The following is a 13,741-nucleotide window of genomic DNA, read 5'->3' as shown; positions in this document are numbered from 1 at the left end:
TTTCTGATGCAGTTTGCTTTATGGTGCATTAATAAGCTAGTTGTCTGCATTCTGGAGATATTGCTGCTATTGTAGGCTATGATTGGAAAGTGTATGTGTTATAATAATATCAGTTGTATATAATAACACTGTAGTTTATAGGGGGTGTTTTTTAAAAAAATTAAAGAAGGATGAGACTCTTTGAAGGAGACGAGAGAATGTATGCATCTCCTACTGGTCCTGCAGTTGCTCGTTACTCTTACAATATTAAAATGCTAATAATATGGGATTTTGTGTTCTGTCTATTATTACGGGGAAAATGCATCAAGAAACACTCCTAGACTGCAATCCTAAACCCACTGAAGGTACTTGAGTGCATTGTTGGTGATGAACTCCAGGCATTCTTGGATGAAGTTGATTTTATGAATCCATTTCCTTCTGGTTGTGACATGGTTTGGGGACAAAAACTGCTTTGGTTGTCCTGTGGGATGACCTTTACCAAGAGAGAGACGGGGGGAGTACATTCTCTGGTGTCTTTTTTGGCTTTCAATCCCATTGACCATGGTGTTCTTCTGGAGCAGTGTTGCACTGTACTTCTATTCCTATTTGAATAATTGCTTCTGGAAGATGATGCTGTGGGATTATCACACTATTCTGTGGCAGTTACATCAGGGCTTTACAGGGCTCAATTTTATCGTTAAATCTGTGTGAGAAAATTTCAGCATGAAATTTCAGCATGAAACCACTGGGGGAGGTTATCCAGGAATGAGACTGATGCACCTTCAGTATGCTACTGGCATCCAGCTCTACCTCTTTTTCATCTAACCCAGGTAAGAGAGTAAATGCCCTGTACTGATGCCTGAAAAAGGTAATGGACTGGACTGAAACTCAATCCAGGTAATGCAGAGGTGCTTGTTAGCAAGTGGTTTGCCTAGCTAGTTGAGTGGTGTTCAACCTGTCTCTCAGGGAGTTGCATTCCCCCTGAAAAGATCAGGCATGCAGCTTGGGTACTCTTAGGACAGTAGTTGTTAACTGAGGCCCAGGTAGCCACAAGCATCCTTTATCAGCGCCATTGTACTGAGAGCCCCTCTGGTCAAAGGATAGCCTGGTGACAGTTATCCATGTTCTGGTAACTTCTCAGCCAGATTGCTAGAATGCATTGGACATGGGGCTACCTTTGAAGATGATCCAGAAACGTCTGTTAGTTCCAAACAGAGCTGCTGGATTACTAAACTGAACTCTGATGATAGAGTTTCGTTAGCTGTGCTGACTTTCATTTCATTTCCAAATCAAATTCAAAATGTTGGGGTAAACATTTCAGCAGCTTGATTAGACATGGACTCCTTTCTCTGCTAATCCCTGAGAAAGGATCAGAGATTAAAACTTTACCCCTGTAGCAGAGGACCAGGTCGGAAACATCTGCAGGCCAATGAGGCTCATGGTCCAGAGGTTCCACAATCATGAATTTGGATGTTAAAGGTCAGTACTAAACTGTGATATGAAACAAATGTACAGACTTCACAAGTATATGAAGATACATTTTATCTTCAAATTTATATGAATGGGCATCAAGAGTGAGGTATCAAGACACCAAACAAATTCAGTCCAGGGCTTCTGCATGTGTATGGACATTTGCAGACCTTATTCAAGTGACTCTAATGAACAACATGCGCCGTAGGTGTTGAGCCTGATGGTCAAATAGAATTTTGGAAAATCTCTTAGAGGTCATGTACTTTGGTAGGTGGGGCTGAAGACAAAGCGGGCTAAGAGGCAATGTGTCCGCATATTTTAGCTTAATTCTCTTAATTAATCCTCCAGCAGGTAAGCCCTAATAGAGACATTTCAGTCTTTAAGAATGGGGGTGGGAGAATGCAAACTCCAGAAAACCACCTACTGCTTGACGGTCAAGCAGGACTAGGTGGAGCCAAGGAAATGGGTATAGCTGCATGGTCAGCCCTGGAGCTTGGGGAATTTATTCCCCAGACCTGATGTTCAACAGCTATGATCTAGACAGATTTTAAGCACTTGTAGCATTGTCTGATGTGGAGCTTACTCACAGGTAAGGGTGTATAGAGTGCACCTTTATGTCTTTTGGTGGGAAGAACTGAAGCACATGCTTAACTTCTTCATTGTAATAACTGGCCTTTAAAGCACCTTATTGTTGCCGTACTTTGTCCCTAGGTAGTAGTAATGCTATGATTAAATAAAAAAGATAAAGCTGAAATTAAAGCTATTCTGCAAACCAAACATTAACAAGCCATATGATTTCCCCAGTGCAAAGAACAAATGAATGCACAAAGGAAGTTGTGCAGTTTGTCATAGATGCTGCTGCACATGAAAGTCTTTCTCAGAGTCAATACAGAAAAGGTGCTGTCAAACTGGACACATAAATGATCAGTGAGAAGAATGGTGTGGATAAATCAGTGTTTTGGGAACAAAGATGTACTTAAAATATTCAGTTGATCTAAAAACAATAAAAAGTGTAGCAGAAGGAGGACGAAAGTACTTTATAATCACAGCACAAGGAAACAAAAAGAGCCAGTGTGGTGTAGTGGTTAAGAGCGTGGGACTGGGACTCGGACGATCTGGGCTCAAGTCCCCGCTCGGCCACGGAGCCAACTGGGGGACTTTGGGCCAGTCACAGACTCTCAGCCCAACCCACCTCACAGGGTTGTTGTTGTGGGGATAAGATGGAGAAGGAGAATGATGTAAGCTGCCTTGAGCCCTTTGTAGGAAAAAGGCAGGATATAAATCGCAATATAAATAAATAAATAAATACATATTGGAAACTCGCAGATGGAAGAGTATATCTGCAGTGTAACAGAATCCATGCCAAAGGGTATCTGATATGCCCCCAGTCACAGAGATCGTAGTTACAGCTCATTTGTGAGGCCTTTGCAAACCATCAGGACATTTCAGCTGGCCCAGAATGCTGCAGCCATACTGCTGATGGGGTCTAGTTACAGGGTGCTAGTGACTCTTTTTAACAGCTTCACTGGCTGCTGGTCTGTTTGCACGCACAGTTCAAAGTGTGAAAGATGGTTTTCTCCTCAATGAGTCTGTCCAGATTGTAAAATCCCTGGAATATGGCCTTTTCCTGGTACTGTTACTTTCAGAGGCACATTTGATGTTGACTCAAGAGAGGGCCTTTTGGTGGCGACTCCTGTCTCTGCCTCCCCTCCCCCCACCCCCCACTCCCGTCCCTCCAAATTCTTCTGGCATATTTGTTTTCAAGGTGGCCTTGGCTTTTAAGATGTAAGGTAGGACTGATTATTTAATTTAGTCTGTAAGTTTGGTGTGTTTTATATGTGTTTTTAGTGTATTTCTCTTAATTTTTGTATATTGGTTGTCATGGGGTTTTTTAAAATGTTTTTAGGATTGTTGTATGCCTTGATCACCATTTCCTTGGGGGAAAGGTGGGGTATAGAAGTATAAAAACATAGTGAGGCAGATGGGTCCTCCTGGGCCATCTAGTCTGACACCCACTCCAGCCTGCACTGCGTATGTAATACGGATGAGAACATGTGGTTTTTCCAATCTCTCCTTGAACAGTCTCACCGATGGGGCCTCCAGCACTTCCCATGGAAGCCCATTCCATATGCTAGGAGTCCTAACCATCAGATAGTATTTGCTGACATCCAACCTGAAACCCGGCTCCTTGAGCTTTACTAATTGGATTGTGTCCTGTCCTTCACTGCAGGGTAGTACAGGTCACAACCCTCTACCATGTGACACCCCTTCACATACCTACATGTTGCTATAAGTTCCCTTGAAAGTCTCCTCCAGGCTGAAAGGACCCAGTTCCCTCAATTTCATCTCAAATGGCAACACCTCCCCACCAAAAAAAAAAAAAATCTGGCTACCATACTTGTGACTTGTGCTGAACTGATTCTAACCTAGCTATATCTCTCTTATAATGTGGAGCCCAGAATTGGACACAGTACTCCAGTTGTGGGCACACCAGAGTCTTATAAAGTGGTACTAACACCTCTTGTGATCTGGAAGCCATGCTTCTGGTTATACTTTTGCCTTCTTAACTGCTGCATCACACTTCCAGCTCATGTTTAACTTGCTTTCAACAAGTACCCCAAGATCTCTTTCACAAGTGTTGCTCTTCAGCCATTCATCTCACATCCTATACCTATGCCACCTATTCCTGAGTCCCTAGGGCAAAATCTTGCATTTATTCACATAGAACTCCATCCTGTTGTCTCCCACCAATTTCTACAGTCTGTCCAGATCCTTTTGGATCTGGAGTGCCTGCTCCTCAGTTGTGGCCACTGGCCCCACTTGGGTATCATCTGCAAATTTTGTCAGCAAAATGGTTACCCCCTCCTTCACGTCATTGATAAAAAGTTTGAACAGAATTGGTCCCAGGACTGGGGGACTCTGCTCATCACCAGCTGCCAACCTGATTATTCCCCACTGATCCTCTGCTTGCAGTCCATCAACCATGTCCTAATGCAATGGTGGCGAACCTATGGCCTGCGTGCCGCAGTGGACATGCAGAGCCCTCTCTGTTGGCACACGAGACAAGATGCCCTAGCATCGTCCCAGCAGCCAAGCATTGGATAACAGCGCACATAGGGGCCATACACATGCTTGGAAAGGAGTAGTGGTGCCAGGCGATGATGTCATGAGCTGCAACTCATCCAAGCTTTTGCATGGCCGGTTAGTGCACTGCCAAGGACTAGCTGTGAGTTGTTTTTTCTAAACTTAGATCTCAGTATTGCAGTGTTGGCACTTCGCGATAAATAAGTGGGTTTTGGGTTGCACTTTGGGCACTCGGTCCCTAAAAGTTTCACCATCACAGTCCTAATGCATTGGACGGTGCATCAATCTATCCCAAAGCTCATCAATTTCTCAGCAAGAATATCATGTGGCTCCTTGTCAAAGGCCCTGCCACAATCCAGGTAAACCACATTCACTGCATTCCCTCCATCTAGCCACCTCAAAACCTTGTCATAGAATTCCACAAGGTTCATCTGGCAGGACTTATTTTGGCGGAAGCCTTGTTGCATGGCCGCCAACCTCCCTTCTATATCTAGGGTTTATAGAGCTTTCCCTATTATGAACTTTTCCATCCTCTTTCCCAGAATGGACATAAACCTACCCGGCCAGTAATACCTCTATAAATCAAAACAAATCAAATCAATAATTCAATCAAATGTTATGCCTAGAAAACATGAAAGGTGCTAAGATTTCTTTAGGTTCCTTCTGATGTTACCGTCACTCTTCCCAAAAGTCTGTATAGATTATCTAGACCCAATCCCTGACGGAAATGAAGCTCAGGCACATGCAAATATTTTTGCTCACATTAGTACTCTGTTACATTTTCCCCTTCTGCCCTCCTTGTATTGTTTCTGCCCTGCATGTACGCACAAGTGGACACAAAGATGGAGCTCCACAAGCACAATTTTTGGCTATAAAAACACAACAGTTAACTGCCCACAAATGCCAAATTTATTTATTTATTTAGAATTTTTATATGCCGTCGCATTGCATAGCCTCAGGACGGCTTACATAAAATAAATAAACATAATACAGATACTACAGATAAAATCCAGATTCACCCTGGCTGCAGATTAAAACCTATAGATGATATTAAAAGTTGTTAAAATATTGTTTGAATAAAAAGGTCTTAGCCTGGCGCCGAAAAACAAATAACAACGGCGCCAGGCGGACCTCTCTGGGGAGTGCATTTGATAGGTGGGGCACCACTGCAGAGAAAGACCTCCTCCGGGTACTCACCCTCCTAATATCATTCACAGAGGGTTCCCAGAGGAGGGCCTCTGCTGCCCATCTCAGGGGGCGGGAGCGCAAATATGGAAGAAGGTGTTCCTTTTGGTATCCAGGTCCCAAGCCGTTAAGGGCTTTACAGGTGATAACCAGTACCTTGAATTGAGCCTGGACGATGGGGAGCCAGTGAAGCTGATAGAGGACTAGGGTTATGTGAGAATAATGCCCAGTCCCCATCAGGAACCTGGCTGCTCTATTTTGCACCATCTGAAGTATCCGGACTGTCTTCAAGGGCAGCCCCACGTAGAGTGCGTTACAGAAATCCAATTGGGAAGTAACCAATGCATGTGTCACTGTCACTAGGCAATCATCCTCCAGGTAGGGACACAGCTGATGGATTAACCGAAGTTGAAGGAAAGCGCTCCTCGCCACCGCAGTCACTTGAGCTTCCAAACACAGCTCTGGGTCGAGGAGCACTCCCAAGCTGAGGACCCTGTCTTTTAGAGGGAGTGCAACCCCAATCAGGACAAGGTCCAAGTCACCTACCCAGGAGCTTGAACCACCCACCAACAGGACTCCATCTTGTCTGGATTGAGTTTCAGTTTATTGGCCCTCATCCAGCCCATTACCTCGGCCAGGCACTGGTTCAGTACAGCCACTGCCTCACCTGGATTGGTTGAAAAAGAGAGGTAGAGCTGGGTATCATCAGCATACTGATGATTCCACAGCCCACACCTCCTGATGACCTCTCCCAGCAGTTTCATGTAGATGTTGAATAGCAAAGGGGACAAAATGGACCCCTGTGTTACTCCATGGCATAACTGCCATGCTGCAGAGCCAAAGTCCCCCAGCACCACCTTCTGGAATTGGCCGTCGAGGTAGGAGCAGAACCACTGTCAAGCAGTGCCTCCTACTCCCAGTCCCATTAGCCTATCCAGAAGGATACCATGGTCGATGGTATCGAAAGCCACTGAGAGGTCCAGGAGGACCAACAGGCACGCACTCCCCCTGTCTCTCTCCCTGCACAGGTCATCATACAGGGCGACCAACGCAGATTCAGTACCATACCCGGGTCTGAAGCCGGACTGAAGTTCCTACATTACCTTTCAAGAATTAGTCAGTTCAGTCCAAAGGTCAAGGCCATACAGATTGTACATCCAGAGTTCAAGACCAGTGGAGCTATCCAAAAGAATCTCCAGGAAGTAAGCCTAAAGTCAAGGTATCCAGCAGGTCTTGAACAAAGCCAAACAAGCTGGTAACAATTCTTGTTGTCTGCCATAAAGATCAGCTGCCGGCTGATCTAATTTATAGGCAGCTGTAAATCAGCACAGCTGGCTTATTAGGCCAGCATGCTGTTTTAAGGGAGGCTCCATGCTCAGCCTGCTGCTTGAACTTCTGTTGGATCTGGGAACTCCTTCTCCTTTCTGTGGGGCAAATTCCTTCTGACTCTGCCACCTGCCCCTGAGGAATTCCAGGCACTGCCAAGAGCTGTTGCCTCGACCCTTGCATCTCTCTGTGACGGTGGCTGTGCTGGTTCTCTTCATCTGAAAAATCCTCCTCCAGGGAGGTCATTATGCAGAACTAAGCTGTGGTCTGTTGTGGGGTGGGGGGACAGGACATCAGCAGCCAGCTCACTCCAGTCCTTGCACAAATTAGCGAATGAGCCAGCCACAGAGCTAGGTTAGGAACTTCGTTGCACTGGCTGCTGTTAAAACCCTGGCAGGATAGTGTTTGGTTGGTTGACTGGACTGGGAATGCAACTGAGGCTCTGTTGCTGTTGCTGTACAAATAAAATGGCTAGTTCTAGAGGGTTCTACCTTCCAGGAAGCCTTTCCAGGAGGCTCCAGGTATGTCTCCATATGCAAATTGCAAACTGACCTAGTCTTGGCCAGACCAGGAGTGGTCTCCGCCACCTCCCTGCTGCCCCATTCACAGCAGTTGGAAGTGCAGCAGTCATTGATACGGCCACCCCATGCTGCATCCAAGGGAAAGCAGAAAGGTTTTGGATTTTTCATGGGGGGGGGGTAGGGAGGGACGATGCTGCTGCTGAGGGCAGGGCCTCTGACTGGTCCTGGACTAGTCCAGGATTTATCACAGATCCTGGTGCTTTAATTAGGAGACCATTGCTTGCATACAGTTCGATCTAGAAAGATCTGTGATAAATGTGCGCTTTTAATTATATTTCTGTGATGTGAAGCAGGGCAGCAACAGTGGACTTTTGCAAGTTACATTTGCAAAGAATCTCATGCTTTACATCTGGAAGAATAAATGCTCACTACCTATTATTAAACAATCTGAAGACCCTACTGCTATCTATCTATCTATCTATCTATCTATCTATCTATCTATCTATCTATCTATCTATCTATCTATCGAAACAGAAGTGTCAAAAACATTTTTTTCTCCCTTTTCTGATGCTTTTTTAATTTTCATTTTTGGCAAATGGCGCTACTTTTGTGGCATGCTCTTCCCTTTTGCGTTTCTCTCCCCCCATCTTTCACTGCTGCTCTGCCCAACTTTGCTGTTGTTCCTTTTGCATCAGCAACAGAAGAAGCTGTTATGAGAGAAGTGGCCAGATTTCCACCTCTTCCCAACTAACAGCATTACTGGAGCATAGGAAAGAGCTCCCCTGCCACTGAAGCAAGTCAGAAGGGGCCCTTCAAATATAAATGATTTTTTGGTCTCACAGTAAGGGGCATATTTAATTATCCAGAAAGCTCTTTTAGAGAGAAATAGAAAGTGGCAGAAAGGTGAAAAGTAGGACAGCATCAGAATAGCTGCTTGAAACAGTCAGGTGAAAACTTATTATATTAGTATTTCTAGAAAAGACAATTTATATTACAGTTTTCTTTCTTTTTTCTCTGGATGCAACAAGTGAAATCAGCCATTTTTGTCTTTGGCAACTGAAGACAAAGGTCGAGAAGATGGCTAGATTTATTTCAAAACATCTCGGTTCAAAAATATGCTCCTAGCAATAAAAAGGTCCAACAATAGACTGTATATATATAGTCCTTTTAAAAAGTTCCTGGTTAAGTTAATTGCCAGATTCATGTTAGGATGATATTGTCATCAATGTCAGGTTCTGACCCTGATAGATTTTCTCCTTTTATTGTAGAAAGGAAAAATTGATTGAGTTTTCCAGTTTTATTTTACTGAGCATTTTTTCTGTCCTAAATCTAGCTTAGTGACCTTGGCTGTTCCTGCTTTCTGCTTGTGTCATATTATAATCGGAGACAGTGAAATCAACGACAGTCACTGGTGTAAAATTGGTGTGAATGTGTCTTTTTATGGATGAATCTGTTTGAAATGAGCCTGCTTAACTCATGGCTGCCATTAAAATGTGCAACTCCACTTCATGTCAAATTCACTGCGATTTACAGCCTCCTATGGTAGTGCTCCAACAATATGACAGTAGGATGAATGCTGTATCTTTTACAACAGAAGTTGTCCTATGGTTTTTGATGACCCTGTTGCAGAGTTCCAATAAGTACCCAATACTTGTTATCAAAAAGATAGAAATGCATCACTCTATCATGAACCATTCCATTCTATCTTGCTCAATATAGTTATTATTGATTCATTTGATTTATATTCCTCCTTTTTCTTTTTTAACAAACTCAAAGTGGCTTACATCATTCTCGTCCTGCTCTCAATCTTATTCCCACAACAACAACCCTGTAAGGTAGATTGGGCTGAGAGTCTGTGGCTGACCCAAAGTCACCCTGCTGGTTCCATGGCTGAGCAGGGACTAGAACCCAGATTGCCCGAGTCCCAGTTCTGTGCTCTTAACCACTACACCACAGTGGCTCTCAGTGGCTCCATTACTACCATTTAGTAACAGAATTGCAGGCATGAACTCCTTGTCCTCATTCACATGCCAATAAAGGAAAGGAAAGGATTCCCTGCAAATTTTACTCTGCTAGCTGAAACAGCTATAGGGGGCAGCGTTCATCTCCGTTTCAATAGTCACGAGCCAGCACTGTCCGAAGACATTCTCATGGTCATGTGGCCAGCATGGTGTCACAGGGCGCTGTTTCCTCCCGACCGAAGTGGTATCTACTCACATTACATGCTTTCAAATTGCTAGGTTGGCAAGAGCTAGGGACAAGGCAGTGGGAACTCACCCCATTGTGCAGCTTCAAACTGACCAGTCCTAAAATTCCTGGCAGCTGCAGAATTTGTCATTCAGAGATGTTGGCTTCACCAATCTATTTGTCTGCAACCAGGTTCTTTGCACTGTGGGGGGAATGGACAACTTCTGCTTATCCCTGCAAGTGTGACTTCACTATATCAGTGTGTATATCCTTATCCTTCTTATATTCTCTCTGGGAAATTCCAGGTGAATTTTAAGCATCATCCCTTTCCAAAGCCTACCACACTGAGCAAACTTCCATGATGCCCAAAGGAGCTTTTTTTAGGGATAGGAAGAAGGAAGTAGAAAACTCCTCTCCTCTCCTCTCCTCTCCTCTCCTCTCCTCTCCTCTCCTCTCCTCTCCTCCTCTGATCCAGCCCATGCTATTTAGATTAAAAGGCCCTGTGGGTGGTATTAATAAAAATGAATCAAATAAATAAATAAATGAGAAAGATGAGGCCTAAAAGTTTCCATTTCCATAGCCATATCGCTCTTCCTAAATTAAAGGTCAGAGCCTGTACACATGCATGCACATGCAAGCAGGCACGCAGGCACGCACATGTCTGCATCACAGCGGCTGAGGTTTCCCATTAATGTGTCCGTGTGAAATAAATATTAGATGACCTTGGAAGCCATTTGTGTAGTCTTCACTAAATTATGCATATATTCTTCTCGTACATTGCAGTTTTATTTTCAGGGGGAAATATCTTGATGGATTAGATACAGCCCACAGTTTTTATATGGAATACACTTGAATTGGGATGAGAAGCAGGACTGGATAAACTAGTATTTAGGTGAATTGTCACTCATCCTTTGCATGGAACAGCTGCATTTTCATTCATGTTAACACATGCTTAACTATGTATCAGATTGTGGTTACTCATTCTGCGTGAAAACTTTCAAAGCGTTAATTAGAATCAACAATAATAATTGAGAGAATCAGGACAAAGCTAATTGTTTAAGAAGTTTATAGTAAGTGTATTTGACCTCCCATATTATTGATTCTTTACAGAAAAAAATTGAGAATATATCTATTCTTTATTCTGTTTTAGTTTGCCCTATATCATGGGTAAGAGTTCCAGGAGATAGAACTTGGGAATATGGCTTGGCCCCATGGATTCTCCAGTAAGGGGTTCCTCAGGAGTGAGTCTTGTGCCAGTGCTATTTAAAACCTATATTTATTTATTTATTTATTTATTAAAACATTTCTATGCCGCCCCATTCGCCGAAGCCTCAGGGTGGCTCACAACATGAAGTAAAATACAAAAATAACAATATAAAAATAACAATATAAAATAAATAACAATATAAAATAAGTCACCTATAGAAAACTACTGAGTGGGTCATTTGGAGTTTTGGAATGAGTTGCCATCAGTTCACTAATAACATGTAGGTCTAGTTCCTCTTTTTATCTTCTCCAGTGTAGCAAATCCACGGATGGGTTTGTGGATGTGCTAAATTGGCGCCTGACTACGACAGTAAGGCCTTAGAAACTGCAGCCCGGTCTAGAGGAGACTAAGATGCTGCTCATAGTTTGCCACTGTGCTCAAGGATGAGAATTCATCCCCCTACAAGCTTCTGAAGTGGGGAGTCCAAAGAAATAGTCATCCCCTCTTATGTAGACAATATGAGACTTTCATCATCTCCAACACAAGTGGCCTGAGACATTTGCTTTCAGATTTGGGAATTTTGATATAATTGACTTAGTAAACCATAAACTATTATAATACTTTTATGTTACGTTATATTATACATTGCATAAGATTATTATTTTCTTTTGTGGGCAGGAGATTCAAAAAGTATATAGGATTTATGGCTGGATTATAGAACAAGTTATATCCTACTGTGTTCTGAGGATTTTGTTTTTTGAAACAAGCAGATGGTGTGAACAGTTTCATACTGTCAGAGTGAAAGCAGAGCAGTCCATTAATGCCATTTTTTTGTTGAGAGACAAGATGGTTCAGGCAAATATTTCCTGTCTTTGCAACCAAATTGCATTCACACATTTCTGATGGAGCTAAAGTTTTAGGATAGTGCCTGGAATCCTAAGATCCCAGTGGAACAATGTCTATTATTACGTTCATACATGCTTATGTATTACGTCCATACGTGCCCTCCCACTCCTTGAGATCAGCGTGTGAGGCCCTTCTCCGGGAACCCTCCATGAAGGAAATTAGGAGGGTGAGTACTCGGAGGAGGGTTTTCTCTGTGGTGGCGCCCCACCTATGGAATGCGCTCCCCAGAGAGGTCTGCCTGGTGCCGCCATTATATGTTTTTCGGCGCCAGGCCAAGACCTTTTTATTTAAACGGCATTTTAATTGTTAGCTTATTTATTGATTTTATATCTTTGGCCAGGCGTTTCCAATTATTGTTTTTATATGATTATATGTATTTATTTATTGTTGTAATCCGCCCCGAGGCTTTGGCGAATGGGGCGGCATAGAAGTTTACTAAATAAATAAATAAATAAATAAATATTGTCAGAAGTCCCTCTGCCTATTGGAGCTCCCAGTGGCTCCAGAGGGAGCAAATTTTGGACACACACACACATGTACATACACAGTTCTTCCCCTTCACTTTCATATGCACTCAAATGTGTTCAGACATGCCTCTGCCCACGAAACATTCTATGTCCTACATTTCCCACATCTTTCCTACCACTTTTTTACCCACAGATGCACACAAATTAGTACATATTCTTCTCCTATCTCTTAGCTCAGTACATGAAGATAGGGCGCTTTAATGAACAGCCAGATTGTTACAAGTGTCTATAACCTGCATAAAATATTATCGCTGTTTTGTGCCATCAACTTGTCTTTGACTTATGGTGACCCTATGAATGAAAACCCTCCAAAATGTCCTGTCCATGACAGCTCCACTCAGTTCTTCTAAGTTCAGGGCTGTGACTTCCTTCATGGATTCAATCAATCTCATATTTGGTCTTCCTTTTCTCCTGCCTTTGGCTTTTCCTATCCGATTAAAATACTAGAGATGGCAGATACATAGCAGAGGCTATCCCTACGCAGGCTATGAGGGTGAGAAGAGAGAATGCTTTCTGAGGGATGAGTGCTGCTCTAGCCCTCATCATCATGGTGGATGTCACCTTCCTCCATGAACAGAGGAGGTTCTTCCCTTCAGAAAGTTGTCCTGCATCTGTAAAGAGAAATGGAATTGATGATCAGGGTTAATGTGCTCCACCCCCTCATGTGCTTCCTTTTTTACTTTTAGAATGAGAACTTAAGAAGAGCTGTGATGGCGCAGACCAGTGATCCATCCAGTCTAGCATTTTGTTTTCCCAGTGGCCAACCAGCTGTCCACAGGAAGCTTGTAAGCAGGACATGAGTGCACCAGCAGCCTCTGCCCCAGTTCCTTACCAACTGGTGCACACAGGCATACTTCCTCTAATTTCTCATCTAGTTTACAAAGGTTTTACCCTCTTCTGGTATCCATACCTTCTGCCATCAGAATTAATACATTGGTACATTGATTAATACACTACAAATACTTTAGTAAGGGCCTGATCAAGCTTCAGAAGTTGAACTTTGAATGCTGTGGGAAGCATTATACATTTGCCAGAAAAAAGCTTAAGACTGGCAGCCAATCAACTTGATGAATTTGAATAATATTACTGAAACCAGCATCCAGTGGCTGGATACTTGTGTTACAATCGGCTGAAATCATAATATATAATCTGCCCATTCCCATCTATGACCTTTGCCTTCTGACTTGCTGGTGGTAGATGTAAGAAGAACGTAACTGGGAAGGGAAGAGAGAGTTGTAGACGTTTCTTGGATGAAAAGAAAATCAAATTGGGTACAGAAATCATTGAAGTTCTTATTAACCAGCTTGGAAGGTCATCTTGCAACATTCTGAGAAAGAACTTTAATATAA

The 13,741-nt window shown here is 43.1% G+C and overlaps 1 protein-coding gene across 1 annotated transcript in view; it reads left to right on the top strand.

The window, feature by feature from the left end:
* The window catches only part of NELL1 (neural EGFL like 1), a 521,924-nt gene that overhangs the window by 350,358 nt on the left and 157,825 nt on the right, over positions 1-13,741 (top strand). The window lies entirely within an intron of this gene.

The sequence above is a fragment of the Varanus komodoensis genome, unplaced genomic scaffold (genome assembly GCF_004798865.1).
Source record: "Varanus komodoensis strain SLA01 unplaced genomic scaffold, ASM479886v1 scaffold16, whole genome shotgun sequence".
Classification (NCBI taxonomy): domain Eukaryota; kingdom Metazoa; phylum Chordata; class Lepidosauria; order Squamata; family Varanidae; genus Varanus; species Varanus komodoensis.
This window is presented reverse-complemented; position numbering and strand designations above follow the sequence as displayed.